The sequence below is a fragment of the Helianthus annuus genome, chromosome 11, assembly GCF_002127325.2.
Source record: "Helianthus annuus cultivar XRQ/B chromosome 11, HanXRQr2.0-SUNRISE, whole genome shotgun sequence".
Classification (NCBI taxonomy): domain Eukaryota; kingdom Viridiplantae; phylum Streptophyta; class Magnoliopsida; order Asterales; family Asteraceae; genus Helianthus; species Helianthus annuus.
Genome location: NC_035443.2, coordinates 109,542,158 through 109,558,596, shown reverse-complemented (window position 1 = coordinate 109,558,596; position 16,439 = coordinate 109,542,158). Strand labels below are relative to the sequence as shown.

The 16,439-nt window shown below is 39.1% G+C and overlaps 1 non-coding gene across 1 annotated transcript; it reads left to right on the top strand.

Annotated features, from left to right (window-relative positions):
* The first annotated feature begins 15,557 nt into the window (after positions 1-15,557).
* Positions 15,558-15,664, top strand: LOC118484464. The gene has a single exon (XR_004873575.1). It is a non-coding gene; the product is annotated as a small nucleolar RNA R71 (small nucleolar RNA).
* The last annotated feature ends 775 nt before the right edge of the window (positions 15,665-16,439 follow it).

Here is a 16,439-nt window from a genome sequence, read left to right as displayed (position 1 = left end):
CGACCGAAAGTTGTATTTCACAATTAAAACACGAACGATTGAACGATGGTTTATAACACGGACGTTTGGAAAGATTTGAACGATTGAAACTATTTGAAAGATTTTAGACGAATGTTTTCAAACGATGACACACAACGAGGTTTACTTAAAGATATAAACCATACAATGTTTACTTTTAAAGACGATTTACTACTTGGTTTTACAAAGACAAATGTTTTCAGCCAAGATTCATGGCTACAATGGTTTTGGTTTACTCATATCATCTTGTAAAGATGATAAAACATATTGCAATATCAAGCACTTTTTGGATTTCTAGGTACATACTCGACAACTCTCGTAGTTGGACGAGGTACTGCAATATGGATTCAAAGCCATGAATTTGACATACAAAACCTATGTACTCGCCAGCATTTTTATGCTGACTGTTTTTCACATATGTTTCAGGTTCTATGATGTGACGATTATTGATTGCATGCTTCACATAGGATGGACGCGGGCTTTAGGGACGTAAAACATGAAAGACAATTATTGTACTTATTTGGTTTATATAAAAACAATGTGTCTAATAATGAAATAAAACAAAACTTCAATTACCATGTGTTGTGAAACAATGATTTTGTTATGACACTCCACGACATTTCCGCCACGGTTTGTTGTATTACGCGGTTGGGGTGTGACAGAAGAGTTGGTATCAGAGCTCATGTTTATAGGGAATTAGGTTATTAGTAATGCTCTTGACCTAGTCTATAACCTTCCTAGGACCCTAACGCGATTTTCTTGTGTTTAGATTCTTAATACAATACCAATCACCTATCCTTAGGTGATTAACAAAAACAAAACACAATTCATTCTCTCGAGTCAAAATTTTTCCAAAACTTCACAATAAATCATCTATCCTTAGATGATTTGTTTTAGGCTTTTAAGCCTTCGCTGTTTTCAAATCTCGTCAAAGTTTGGGTTTTAATAATGTGAACATGTGCAATCTGGAAGGGTGGGTGCCTATACTCTGAGTTTTCTGTCTAAGGCTAGAGTGTTCGTACAAATCCGCATCACCGGACCAGTCACGCTTACCTGGGAACTCTTGGGGTGAGTGTCCACATATAGGCTAAAGCATATCTTCGCGATACATTATAAAGAACCACTTACTTTGATTAGTCACCGTGACGTTGGTTTGAACGAATGGTCACAATCCTTATGCTTCGTCGATATTTTTAACGTTCAGTTTTGAATATTCAACATCTCATTTGTTTTCTCTCATATTTTCCACTATCTTTAGAATGTCTCCTCATCGCAACAATACTCAAAGGTCCGAACTGGCTGCTACAATTGCCCAACAACTAAGCATAGTACTCCGTGGGACCATTGAGTTAGCTGTCGCCATGTCTCATCTCAATGATGAAACTACTCAAGAGGCACCTAAGAAGACAAAAGCCAAGCCTTCAAGAAAATCAAAGAAGCGTAAAGCTTCAAGGAATCTTACAACGATTGCTCCAGTTCCGCTTAACCAAGTGGGACCTAGCCAAGGTGGCATCACCACCAGCTAAGAAACCATACAGAGGAAAATCTCCTCTGTGCAATCAATGTAACCTTCATCACCATGCCAGTGTCCAATGCTGAAGATGCTCACACTGTGGATGTATTGGTCATACAACAAATGTCTGTGCTAATGTCTGAATAAACACTTAAACTTTTGTGTTTTCTGTTTACTTTCCATGGATCTTGAAACACTTTGGTTATTATATAAATAAAATTGGTCGTTTCCATTTTATTTACAAAGTGAAATATGATTACATGTATGAATGACATACCCCTACGATACCGATACCAAGGAACCATGTTCCTTGCAAGGCAAACTACTCTTATAGTTCTCCCATTTTTGAGATCACTCGCGATCTCCACACAAATCCTAAGTACTCATTTCTTTTAAAGAAACAAAATACAAGGTACAAGTTACAACTCTGGACGAATACTCAAAGTACCACTTCAAATCCTTGCTTGGATATCTGAGGGTACTTTTCATAAGTCCTTAATTGGTCTTCTACGATATGTCTATGTACATATCATTACATTCTGGTTTTCATAACAATATACATAGTATATGATTTCAAAACATCATTCATGATTTCAAAACCATTTCATGTGGTTTAAAAACATTTAAACACAGTATATTTTCCCAATATACCAAGTGCATAATTTTAAAAACATTGTCCATGTTTTCAAAAACCTCATACATGATTCCAAAGGCATTTCACATGGTTTTAAAATATTTTATAAACATATTTACCTAGTATACCTAGTACATGATTTCAAAAACATTACATAAGGTTTTAAAAACATTAAACATATTTTCGAAGATCCCTTGCATGATTTTCAAGGACATTCTACTCGTATGTTGACTTAGCGTACGTAGTACACGATTTTCAAGGACATTCTGCTCCTATGTTGACTTAGCATACGTAGTACACGATTTTCAAGGACATTCTGCTTCGTATGTTGACTTAGCATGCCTAGCACATTGATTTCAAGGATCCTTTTTGCTTCATATGTTGACTTAGCATATCTAGCTCCTTGATTTCATGGACACTTCACTTGTATGTTGACGCAGCATACCTTGTACTAGGTTTCGAAACAATTTCTCACTACACGAATTTCAAAATCCTGATAGGATCTTCCTATCTTCATAGTTAGATCCTTGTGGATGTCTAAAGCGCAAAATCAAAGTCCTTAATTGGATTCTTTGTGTGCTTTAATACGTACGTTACGATTCAATAAGGACAAAACCGAATCCTTATAAGATCTTCCTATCTTCATAGTTAGATTCTTGAGGATGTTTAAAGTACTAATTGAAATCCATTGATTGGATTCCTGGTGTACTTTAAATGTAAGTGTACAAATCGATAACAAATTGATAACAAGTTGATGACCAAGTTGATAATTATGTGATTATGTGTTTATGTGTTATGTGTGATCCAAATGCTCGCTATCCAAATCCTTGTAGAGTCTTCCATATCTTCATATGATGGATTCTTAGAAGGATATCCAAAAGTACTATCTTAAATCCTTAATGGGCTTCTATGCAATAGTTAAGACCATTGGATTGTAAAGTACTATTCCAAAGTTAAAGAGATTGATTCGTCGATCTAGTTAAAGAGATCATGTATTGATCTAGTTAAAGATATCATTCGTTGATATAGTTAAAGAGACCCTTCGGTGGTCTAGTTAAAGAGATTGATTCGTCAATCTAGTTAAAGAGATCATGCGTTGATCTAGTTAAAGATATCATTCCTTGATATAGTTAAAGAGACCCTTTGGTGGTCTTGTTAAAGAGATTGATTCGTCAATCTAGTTAAAGAGATCATGCGTTGATCTAGTTAAAGATATCATTCGTTGATATAGTTAAAGAGACCCTTTGGTGGGTTAAAGAGATTGTTTCGTCAATCTAGTTAAAGATATCATGTGTTGATACAGTTAAAGAGACCCTTTGGTGGTCTAGTTAAAGTGTTGGTACAGTCATCTGTCGTCTTCGTCTTATGTCGAGTCTCGGGTTCATTACAGATCAGATTGGTCAAGAAATCAAGAAAAGTCAAATCTGGCCGTTTGAATGGAGTTGTCCGTTTGAAATGAAGCCTGTCCGTTTGAATGTTGCAGCCGTTTGAAGGCTGGCCGTTTGAAGGCTGGTCGTTTGAAGCATGTTTCAAACAGCCAGGTATCACTATAAATAGATTCCAAACAGTTTCATTTGTAACGATTGTGAAACTTGATACCGAGGTGCTGCCGGTTATCTTTCTGATTGTATTCATTGTTATATCAATAGAAAAGAGATTTAGAGTGTATTTCAGGCTGTTTTGAAGTGTGTTTCTTAGTATTCCGCCTCTGAAACATACAAGAGCTCTTCAAATCGACTCATTCAGGTCGTCGCACGATCCTACAATTGGTATCAGAGCTCAGGACGAGGAGTTCTTGCCATTATCAGCTTGGAAATCTGACTTTCTACACCTTCTGTTTCATTTCTGATACTTTTCACGGTCAAAATCAGCTCAAAACTTCACATTATGATCGGAATTGATAAATGACAAAGCCTTGAAAGTTTCAGCTTGAAACTCAACGAAAAAGTGGTGAAAATTGACTGAAAACTGGTGTCCGTTTGAACGAGTCTAGTGACCTACCGCTTGAAATTGCCATTATGTCGTTTGAAGAACACTCTTCCGTTTGAAAATAGATCCTGTCGTTTGAAAAGTTCACTATCGTTTGAACTGATCGTTTGAACTGGTTCCTATCGTTTGAAATCAGTTTCAGCCCGTTTGAAAGTGATCCAATCGTTTGAAAGTGATCCGATCGTTTGAAAGTGATCTGATCGTTTGAAAATTACTTCCAGTCGTTTGAAAATACCTTCTGTCATTTGAAAGTATCCTACCGTTTGAAAAAGGTGTTCTATCGTTTGAAATATTCATTAATCGTTTGAACCTGTTCCGTTTGAGACTCTATCGTTTGAACTGTGTGATCCATTTGAAATCTGTGAAATATGAGTACCGAGTTTTACAATGCCTTCGCAACACCGTCTACTTCAGCCGCAATTGCTTAGGCAATGAACTCAGAGAATGAGACGGGAACCACCCAAAAGCCCCCAAGATTGATGAGTATCGAAGAATATTATGGGTGGAAAGATCGTTTTGAGAACTGGGTTCAGGCAAATCATCTTAGATCGTGGGAATGTATATTAAAGAAGTATGTGTTGCCTGAAACTGAATTACATGTTACCAAAGAGTTATCAGAATTCACGGATCAAGAACGTGTTATGTACAAAGCAGAAAAGATGATGATCAGTCTGCTTCAACAAGCTATCAAGGAAGATATTTTTATTCTACTTCAGCATGACAAAACTGCAAAATCGATTTGGGATGCACTTAAAGTCAAGTTTGAAGGTAGTGAGAATATGATTAAAAGCAAGAAGGCATTGCTAAAGAAAGAATTTGATCTGTTCAGCAGCTTACCAGGAGAGGATACAAAGAAACTGATTGAAAGATATTGTCACCTAGTACGATCGATGTCGATGTTGAGTATTAGGAAAGATCGTGAGGAGTGGGTGGATAAGCTGGCTGATGCGTTTCCTCAGAAAGAGTGGGGAACATATTTGATGATATTGAAGAATACGGGTGTTTATGATGGACTGACAATCTCACAGTTTATTGAAAAGATCGAGAGTCAGGATTTAGAACAGCAAAAGATCGCGAGGATGAATAGTCCGAGTGGTCAACAGGATGTGAAAATGTACTACAAAGGTAGTGTTCCAGTTCCTGAAGCTGAGAAAAGTCCTAAAATTCAAACTGCATTCAGTGCTGGAGATTCATCTGAAAAAGCTGATCAGGGTTCAAACAAGAGTAGTAGCGGATTTTCATCATTTTCGAGTGTCAATCCTAAAGAGACAAACACAAGCTTTCAGTCTCAGAGTACCAAAACAGGAAATGGATACGTGATTCAATGCAACATAGCTCTCAACCTTCCAGAAGGTCAAAGCTTTTCAGAAGACACTGCAAAAGACCACATGGCACTTCTTGGTTCTGTATTGTTATCCTATGAAGGGCTTGTTGCTGGTCGGATCGGAAATCCTATGCTTACCAAAGAGGATTACGATCAGATAGATGCCGAAGAAATGGAACTCATGGATATCAAATGGTGTCTTGCAAGTGTTCTTCGACGAGCTGAGAAGTTTAAAACCATCATCGGGAGAAATGACTTTCTTGATGCTCATGTATCTACTTTAGGTTTTGATAAATCTAAAGTTACTTGTTTTCGTTGCAGGGAGAAAGGTCATTTTAAACGGGAGTGCAAGGGAAGAGAAGCTAGCGGAGCACAGAATCCATTTGGGAAAGATGATTACTACCGGAAAGCTATCTATCAACAAGTTGGTCAATCCCAAGAACCACAGACAGCTCATGGGAGGAAGATTGAAGATCCCAAAAGAGCATGTTTGGTAGATTTCAGCTGGAGTGATTATATATCACCTGAAGGCAAAGCAGCACGCATAATCGATCAAGATGATGAGAAACTACCAGAAGGTTTTAATTGGGATATGTTTGTGGATGAGAAGGGAGAGTTTAAAGCTTTTATTGCAAAGATCGTTCGAGAGCCAGATCTATTTGCTACTTGGATGAAATCTATCGGGGAAAATGTGGCAAGTGAAGATGAAAAATCTGTTGCTTCTGATGAAAATTCAGAAAGTACTAATGAACTTTCAGAAAGATCTGGAGAAATTTCAGAAGATTCAGATGAGAGGTTATCGAGTTCTGATGAGAGTATACAGAATGAGAATGTTTCAGAAAAAGCTGTTGTATTTGATAAAACACCATCTGATTCTGGTGTTTCAGATACTGATTCTGAAAAATCGGTTCATTTTGATCAATCACCAGATCTTAGTAGTAGTGATGATGAGGAAGAGAAACATATTAATGTTGCTAAATCTCATCTTTCTCCTGAAAGTTTTCATTTATATTTTGCAGACCGCATGGAGAAACTAAAGGAGAAAAGAAATGCTAGAGAACAACAGAAGGAATCTAATGGTGATGTTCAGAATGTTGAAAGTGTTGCTGAGAAGATTATCGAGGTTGAGAAAGAAGAAGAAAGGGTGATTGAAGTTGTAAAAACAATCGAGGTTGAGAAGATTGTTGAAGTCGTCAAGCCTTGCGAGAAATGTTTGGAAGCTTGCAAGAAATGTGCTGAGAAAGACGACATTATAGCTGAGTACGAGAAGAAGAAAGAGCAGTTACTGTTCAACCTCAACTACGTAAAAGAATCGTATGATGTCTTGAACAAAACAGTGACTGGTCTCCAAAAGACAAACTCAGAAAGAGAACAGGCACTGACAATGATGAATGCAACATTGATGTCAAAACAAAAAGCGATTAATTTCTATATTGAAGAGAGTGCCAAATGGAAGCAAGAGTTGGAAACTGAAAAGATTGAAAAGGAGAGAATTAGGAGGTTACTGTTAAGCTATACTACTTCTGATTATCTCATTGATCGTGTTTATCCAACTGTTGCAGGTATGGAAGCTTTTCATGATGACAAGCCAAAAGAAAAGAAAGATTGTGGTAAGAAATCGACTGTTAGTTATAACAAGTGTCCGCCTCCAATATGGGATGGATATTCTCCTAGGAAACCAAATGAGGAGCAACTTGAGAAAGCAGTCAATATAAAGCTTAAAACTGACACAACTGACGTTTTACCAGATAACATTGATATCACATTTACCTAGTCCGATACCGATCATGAGTCTGAATTAATCAAAAAGGTGGTCGATCAGGTGTTGGATACTGATGAGGAGTCAGAGTCGAAGTCTGAGTCTGGAGGGTCAAAGTTGTCTGTTAACAGTCAAAATTCGTCGGTTAAACGGTCTTATAGTAAAGAATTTTTGTTATCAAAGGCAGATTTGAATGATGAAACATTCGAAGTTGTTTATACTTTGAATGGTTCTGACAAATTATATTACAACAAAGAATTTCCGATAATGAGTATTAAAACGGAATTAATCAACAAAACTTTCAAATTAATAGAGATTAACATTCCAGAATTAAAAGTTTTGAAAAGTTTTGAAAAATCTAAAAAATATACTTCTAGAGTTCAACAACGATTAAACAAGAAAAAGGGTTACAATTCTGGTTCTGGTTTTCAGAAGAAATCTAACCAAAATCGTAGCTACAAAAAGAAAGGTTTAGGTTATGTTTCACCGGAAAACATTAAAAATGAGAAAAATTCTAAAATCAAAACTGATTTTGTGTCAGGTGGAAGCTCGGAGGATGAACAAAAGAAACCATTCTGGAGACAATCAAATCAAGAGTTTCTTGCTGAGAGAAAAAGGAATGGTACTGGAGTATTTCATCCAAGAGATACTCGAACCTGTTTTAAATGCAATGAAGCTGGTCACATTGCATGGAATTGTCCAAAAACTGCCAAAACAAAACAGGGAGTTTCTCAGAAATTGAAAGAAAAGGTTGTTGATTCTGAACCACCAACAGAAAAACCTAAAGTTTTTGAAAATTCAACATTTGAGGTTGGTGAGTGTTCTACAAAGAAGAGGTATGAAAAGAAGGGAAAAGACAGCCAAGTGTGGGTTGCTAAAAAGGTTGATGTGAATGTCGGCGATGAATCTGGTTCCACAAAGCCAGAAGAGCCACAGGTTGAGAAGAAAATTTCAGTAAATGATGATGATTTTCCATCGCTGAAATTTGAAGAAATTAAAAAGAAAGTTGGAAAAACTGAGAAAAATAAAAACTAACTAAATGCTGAAAAATAAAATAAAATAAAAACAGATAGACAAGATGAATCACTTGGATCCGACACGTGTGTTAGTATAACCTTTGATTTTTTTTGCACTTTTGCACTTGTTTAAGAGATTATCTTAGTTATTGTAGTAGGCCCCTCTTTTGAAGGCGACGTTACCCTCAACCCAGTAGTTTGAGTCCGCAAGGATACAATCCTAAAGGGTCGGATTATTGAAAGATAATGAATTAAGTTATTAATGCAAATTGTGGTAGGCTCCGCTTTCGGCGGTGACGTTACCCTCGGCTAAGTAGTCTGAGTCAGCAGGGATACAGTCCTAAATAGCCGGGTTATAGTATTAATAGTAGTTAACTTATGAGGGGGTCAAAGAGTTTGGATCCCCGCCATCCAATACCTATGGGTATTGAAGAAGATCCTACTAAATTTGACCCAGGTCCCAAGCAGGACCTCTAAACGCTGAACAAGGGCAAGTGTAACACCCCCAAATTCCACCTGCGGAAACCCCGCGAGGCGTGTTACGCATCAGAGTTCGAGCCACCAATCACATTGAACCAATGATAAATATTTAGGTAAGCCATAACATTAACTACCAAATAAGATGTCTACATGATATCAATTCTCAAAAGTTGTGTAGCGGAAGCATGTAATCGTTTCATAATAATAATCAAAATCAATGCATTGTTTATAAGTGAATCCAAGAGTCTCGATCCATGACCACTCCAGCACTCCCAGATAGCAAGTCCATGTTCCAAACGTTAACGACCTACAAGCATGCAAACAAGTGTGTCAGACTACGCTGGTGAGTTCAAAGTGTTATTACGCGTGGTGTTACCAGATATGTTAATACGATTCAATGATATGTTACGATGTTGCTCAAGTTAGATTACCCTAGGGACTACGCCCTTACGTAACCGAGGAGTGTGCCTCTAAGCAACCCACTATGTTGTCCGGTTAGTTACCCTAGGGGAACCGCCCTTACGTAACCGAGGAGTGTGCCTCTGAACAACCATAGTGAAACCCAGATAATTAGTACCTAATAGCGCTATCAACTAATCACCCCCATTGCCCTCCAGGCAATAACCAAAACCAATTAAGTTATTTACCCAATGTTTCCCTTCCAAATGTTTACCAGTTGTCCCAAACCACCGGGACGCATGCTTGAGAAAAGTGCAGTGAACTCACCTTGGTTTGCTCGGTGCGATTAGTTACTCGTTTACCAATTGGTCAGTCAATCCCTATCGTGGTTACCAAAAGACAATCAGTCTCTATGCATACAAATCACATGTCTCATATTCACATTACGCAAGTAGTATATACTTAGTCACACCTCGTTATACAGGTCTTAACAAGAGTTCACGTAACACAAATGTTCATAATAGCATGTCACAAGTAGTTGAGTCTCATACAAGTCTCACATCACATGTAATAACTTAGCAGCTCAGAATATTAGACAATTCAGTGTACAATATCATAACTAATTACCTAAACTGCTTGACCCCCTTACAAAATATGTCTGTGTATGTGGGTGTGTGTGTGTGTCCCCAAAAATCATCCATGTATACATCATAAGTAGCGTACGGCCCAAACTACATGTATTCAATCCAAACAGTGTGTATAATGTAGCAATTCTAGCATCATTATTCTTAACATCACATTAACACACGATTCAGTTGGGTAACATATGAATTCCTATTTTAATTATACAGAACAAACAATAATCTACGGCCCAAAGTCACATCCATAAATGATCTCATCTAATAATAATAATATTGGTAACCCAATTATCATGTATCATTCCGCTAACCAAATACTCATTCAATGGGTTTGTAGCCTATCGAAATAACCGGATAACAACTAATTCTTATCATAGTCATGATCATCAAGAAGCCATGTAATTACTTACATCTAATCCGTAAACATGTCCTTGGTCAACATTACAAGAAAATTCGATTAACAGTTGGCTTGTATCAGGTCGCAAGTAATCACAAACTAGCATGATTACCCACAATGTTATTTTAGTTTAAATTTATCATGCTATTGATTTTATACCCTAAATATCATACTGATATGCACAACCAACTACAATCGGCCCAATTATGTTCACCCAAAGAATGCATATGAATTAATTGAATTCTCAATACTGGCCGACACAAAGTGATAGCTTTCAGCATATTATTGGACCTTTAGACTTTGATATTGTGATCTTGAAAGAACTATTATTTGACTAAACCCAAGCCATGTGATTCTGACAACAATTTAGTGTTGTTGATTATTCCTAAACCACTTTATTCCATATGCCATCATCATTGCATATTACTCATTAAATTAATCAATACCATCCATCCTAGTCTACGGTTTATATCATACAAGAACATAACATTAGCATGCACATACAATTTATTAATCAAGATTAATCACAAACAAGATCACTAAATAGAGATCACTAACCAATCGCTCGATCAGATGGGCTGATGTCTCAAGAGAGGGGGGGTGTCCACTGCCGTATGAACTATGGAGGTGCTTAGGGTTTGCAACTAGTAAAGGGGTGAGACCTAGCATATGATTTACGTAATTATAAGAAAGGTATAATCAGTTTTTGGGCCACTAATCCGATCAGAGGGTTTGGGCCGAGAGGTACTAGGGCAAACGAGGGATTGGGCTGGGTGTTCCACTACAATAGTTTTGGTTTAAGGGTTTTGTTTAGACAACACAAAAACTGACAACCGGTCCAGCCGACATCAACAATAACCGGCCCAGTCAGCAGGCCCAATCTAGGTCTAATCGTGGTTGGTAGGGTGGCCCAATACATGAAACATAACAGCGTTACCACAGCTTAACGGAGTTGAGGTCATGAGATTAAGACGTAACTGACCTTGAGAGTTCGCGTTGTCACAGCAAGACCCTTACCAAACCGTTCCCTTAACCCCCGACCAGGTAGCCAACATACCTCCATATAGACCGTGGAGATATGAATGGTGAAAATCTTTTATTTTATATAGACAGTAAAATAACGCCAAGACACCACGGACAAACGATAAGGAAAGATCACCTTCAACATAAGTAACTAGTTATTAAAGTCATTAATACAAAACCAAATAAAAAGTGCAAAAGATTAAAAATAAAAAGTATTATACTAAACACTTGTCTTCACCAAGTGATGTAAGAGACTTAGGCAAACATGGCCTTGATTGTCAAGAACTCTTACGATCAATCTTGGATCCCGAGACGACTCACACACTCTACGATGGACAATGGATGATGGTGGTGGATGATGTTGTTATGGTGGTGGTGGGTGGTGGATGAAGTGTGAGAGAGGTGGTGTGCCAAGGGATGAGATGGAATGAAACCAAGCACCCCTATTTATAGGCTGAACAGAAGGCTGGGCACGGCCCCGTGTCCGCTGGACACGCCCCCGTGCCCGTCTGACACTCTCTCTCTTCATTAATTGTAATTCGCAATTACAATTAATGCGCCTGCTATACTTTCACCACGCCCCCGTGCCCGCTGGACACGGCCCCGTGGTGGGCAATGGAAGCTTCTACTAGTTTGTCTTTTCTGCTGCTTCTTGGGCACGGCCCCGTGTTCGCTGGACACGGGGCGTGTTCAGTCTTCTGTTTTCTCTTCTTTGCCTTGGGGGGTGCCGTTGAGGGTCCGGGCAGTCTACTTTTATTCCTTTTCTTGTATTTATTCTAGAATCAGTTGTCTTTTTGCTTCTTTTGTGATTTTGAGCTCATTTCATCTTGAAAATACAAAAGGAAGACAAAAACACTCTTTTTCCAACATTAGTACTTAAAAAGGGTTAGTTTTATGCCTTAATTGATGTGATTTATATGTTGCATTTTACACACATCAAATACCCCCACACTTGAACTTTTGCTTGTCCTCAAGCAAAACTCTTTAAATGTGGCTTACACTCCCAAATGGAATAGGTAGAAGAGAAAGTTTTTAGCTTGTCCTAGAGTGTCGGGAATCCAAGGTCTTTGTAAGTTTTATTTTTATTTATTTACAATCCTATTCGTTATGATTTATTTTGAACGTTTCATAAGATAAATTACTTATTCGGGCATATCATGCCTTATTAAAATTCCATTTATATACAAGTTCACATACCTCGCGGGGGATCACTCAACACTCGGCCGAAGGTGTAGATTTTTTAGTGAATCACTCGTGAGCGGCATGGAACTTACGCCTTCTATAGGCTTGCCAAGCAATCAATCCTCCTCCTTTTTAACTTTTTACCTTTGTAAATATCAAGAGGACTTTTGGGGTGAAGGGTTAGGCTTGGGTTAAAGGTGGTCGGTTGGGTTAGTGGTTAGTAAAAGGGCGAAAATCGTAAAAAGCGTCGGTTTCCGTGACATACCTTGTTTTTAGTGACTTTTTATTTTGAAGTATTTCTCCAAACAAGCTTTTATATAGCTTTTGTTTGTTTTTGACTTCATTATATTTTTTTTATTTATTTTTTTTTCACATAAAAAGGCGAGTTTACGAAAAACCGAGCTTGTTACTAAAATAAAGGGTGAAAAATAAAAAGGGTTTTTTGGTGGGTAAAAAGATTTTTGGGGTAATGAAATGAAAGGTTTAGGCTCAAAGGGGCTATCTAGGGGGATTTTGGGTAGGTGGTAAAAAAAATGAAAAATAATGGTTTAGAAAGAAAAATATGGTTAGTCCTAATGCCTCCATCACTTACTTACTTGGGTTTAAGTTGGTAAGGACCGGGAATGTATCGTCGTGGCAAGTTCTAGAGTTGTAAGAACCAAGCGGCTATTCACACAAGAAACGAAAAATGAGCATTTAGTCTAAATATGTATATTTTTATGCTCAATAAAGGCTCAAAACTCACTTTTGTGGGAATGGGTTTTTAATGTGATCAAGTATATATAATCAAATTTTAACTAAGCTTGTCATGCCGTTTCATAATTTTCTTATGTTGGTTCTTTTTATCACGACGTTATCGGTTGTAAATTTGTAAAAATATAACCTTTTTAGAACTTGTTATTCCCAAATTAAACTAAGACAAGTACATGATAAAAAATGAAAAAGTTTTTTGAAAAATTTTTGGGGTGTTTAGCGGTTCCAATAGAGTTTTGTGTAAGGCTTGTATTTAGGATTTGCAAAAGTTAAGGTTTTAGCATCCCCCCCACACTTAAATTACACATTGTCCTCAATGTGTCCAAAAATAAGGTTTTTGGTTGATTAGAATGTGTAAAAGTAGGTTAAAAAGCAAAGATTTATGTTACTGGCATCCTGGACACGGCCCCGTGGTGACCGGGCACGGCCCCGTGGTCAGGTGCCAGTAACAAAAATTAAAGAATTAAAACAGAAGCCTGGACACGGGGGCGTGTCCGCTGAACACGGCCCGTGTCCAGTTACCTGAACTGGGTGTTTTTCTGCAGGTGGCTCAGCACGGGGTCGTGTTGGTTGGGCACGGCCCGTGTTGAGCCTTCTGTGACGGAGATTTGTGTCGGGTTGCTCTGTTTTTCGTGCATGGGTCCATTTTTCTCGTTCCCCTTTTCATCCATTACCACCATGAGTGTGTTTTATTCTGCAAAATAAAACTAAAAGATTAAACTAAACTAAGGATAGTTCCGCGGAATGCCTCCGTCGTGCGCCACGTTTATAAGAGTCCTTGGCTAGACCCGATTCGAGGTTATATATTTTCTGAGTGGGATGCCTGGCGTCCCATGTTACACCGTCGGAGAGCAGCATCCAAGCTCGAATAAATAACCTTCATGTAATTGACCGGGTCGTCGTCCTCTATTCTCTTCCCAACTCCGAACTTCACTTCATCATCCCCATACCTCAAGGTGAGTGTCCCGTCATTCATATCTACCACTGCTTGGGCTGTGGCAAGGAAGGGTCTCCCTAGTATAAGGGGGACCTCGGTGTCTTCCTCTATATCGAGTATGACAAAGTCAGCTGGATAAACGAATCTGCTTACCTTTACCAAGACATTCTCGATGACACCTTGTGGGAATTTGACGGATCGATCAGCGAGTTGTATGCTCATTTTTGTAGGGCTCGTGGTTCCCAAGCCGAGTCTTTTGAACATTGATGAGGGCATGAGGTTAATGCTAGCCCCTAGGTCGGCTAAGGCATTGCGAACGGGCGATTCCCCTATTGAGCAAGGAATCGTGAAGCTTCCGGGATCGATTTTCTTTTGGGGAAGTTTATTGAGTACGAGGGCAGAGCATTCTTCGCCTAAATTGACTAATTGCAAATTTTCAATTTTCTTTTTATGCGTAAGGAAGTCCCTCATGAATTTAGAGTATTTGGGCATTTGGGTTAGGACTTCGATAAAAGGAATATTGACATGCAATTGTTTTAACAGACTTTCGAATTTTGCGAATTGCTCATTTGTCTTTTGACGAATTAACCTACCGGGGTACGGAACTCGAGGAGCCTTGGTAGGCTCTGGTGATGGAGGAGAGTTCTTCTCCTGTAGAGGTGTCGGTACTGTTTCTTCCGTTGGCGGTGGCACTTCCGCAGGCCCTACGGTGCGGTTTCGTAGTGTGATGAGGTGAACTTGCGCCTTTGGGTTTGTTTCGGTATTGCTAGGTAATGCGCCTTGCGGTCTCTCGGAAAAATTTTGAGCTATTTGATTTAATTGTTTTTCTATGTTTTGAATGCTAGCTTGTTGATTTCTAAAATTAGATTCTAATTGTAGAAATCTTTCCGAGTTTTTCTTATCAGTGTCAGAGACGAGGCGAGATATAGTATCTTCGAGCCTTTCTCGTCCACCTTGTTGTTGAGTGAAATTTTGTGACTCATTTCTTGGTTGCTGAAAGTTTGTTCGTTGGGTTTGTTGGTTACTACTATTGCCGGGTTCCCTCCAACCGAGGTTTGGGTGGTTTCGCCATCCTTGGTTGTAAGTTCCCGTTGGGGGACCCGACGGCCTAGGTCTATTATCAATGTAGTTTACCATTTCTTGTTGATCGTCCGTTTCTTTCATGCAACTCCAATTTTCATGTGACCCACCACATCCTTCACAAGCCATAACCGAGACTGTTTTTGTCATTTCTAATTTTTTTATTTTTGAAGAAAGGGCCTCGATTTGGGCTTGTAAAGAAGTGCTTTCGTCGACCTTATGGGAGCCCAGGGCGATAGACTTATTTCCCCGGGGGGTATGCCATTGAAAATTGGTTTGAGCAATTTCCTCAATCTGATTATATATTTCGTGTGGGCGTCGGTTACCTAAAAGTCCCCCGGAGCTAGAATCAAGTGTCTGCCTAGTGTGTGGCAACAATCCATTATAGAAAGTGGATACTTGTTGCCATATTGCGAGGCCGTGATGGGGACACTTGCGTAATAGCTCCTTGAACCTTTCCCAAGTTTCATATAAGGATTCCCCGTCCTCTTGTGAATATGTATTAATTTCAGTCATTAACTTAGCAGTTTTAGCAGGAGGGAAATATTTATATAGAAAATTTTGGGCTAGTTCATCCCAGGTGTTTACCGATCCAGCTGGGAGGGCGTTGAGCCAAGCTTTCGCTCGGTCTTTTAGTGAGAAGGGAAACATACGGAGGCGGATGGCGTCGTTTGATGCTCCATTGATCCGAAAGGTATCACATATTTCCAAGAAATTAGTTATATGTAGATGGGGATCCTCGTCCGCAAGCCCGTGGAAGGTTGCGGAGTTTTGGAGCATTTGTATCAAATGCGGCCAAAGTTCGAAGTTATTGGCTTCGACATTCGGAGCATTGATAGCGGCGCCTAGATTACCCACGGTGGGTCGTAGATAATCCATAAGGGTACGTTGGTCCGCCATTGGAGGTGGATCACCCGAAACCTTCTCTTGGTTTTTGGCTTTTAACCTTTTTCTGAGAAAGCGTTCGGGTTCTTCTAGTGGTTCTTTTATGTCTTTATTGGAACTGGAGCTCATACACTACGTGAGGTTGGCGTCGGGTTCCAAGTCCTGCAACAAAAACAAAAAAGAATGTTGGTCAGAAGGTTCACCACGGCCCCGTGTTGAGCGAACACGGCCCGTGGTCGGAATTTCAGTGATTGTTTTCCAGATCCCAGTTACTGGAAGTTGGACACGGCCCCGTGTTGCACCGGCACGGCCCCGTGGTCAGCCTTCTGTAACTTGGAAAACAAAAACTGCCAGTAACGATGCTGAGCACGGCCCGTGTCCGACCAGGCACGGCCCCGTGCTGAGCTCTGCA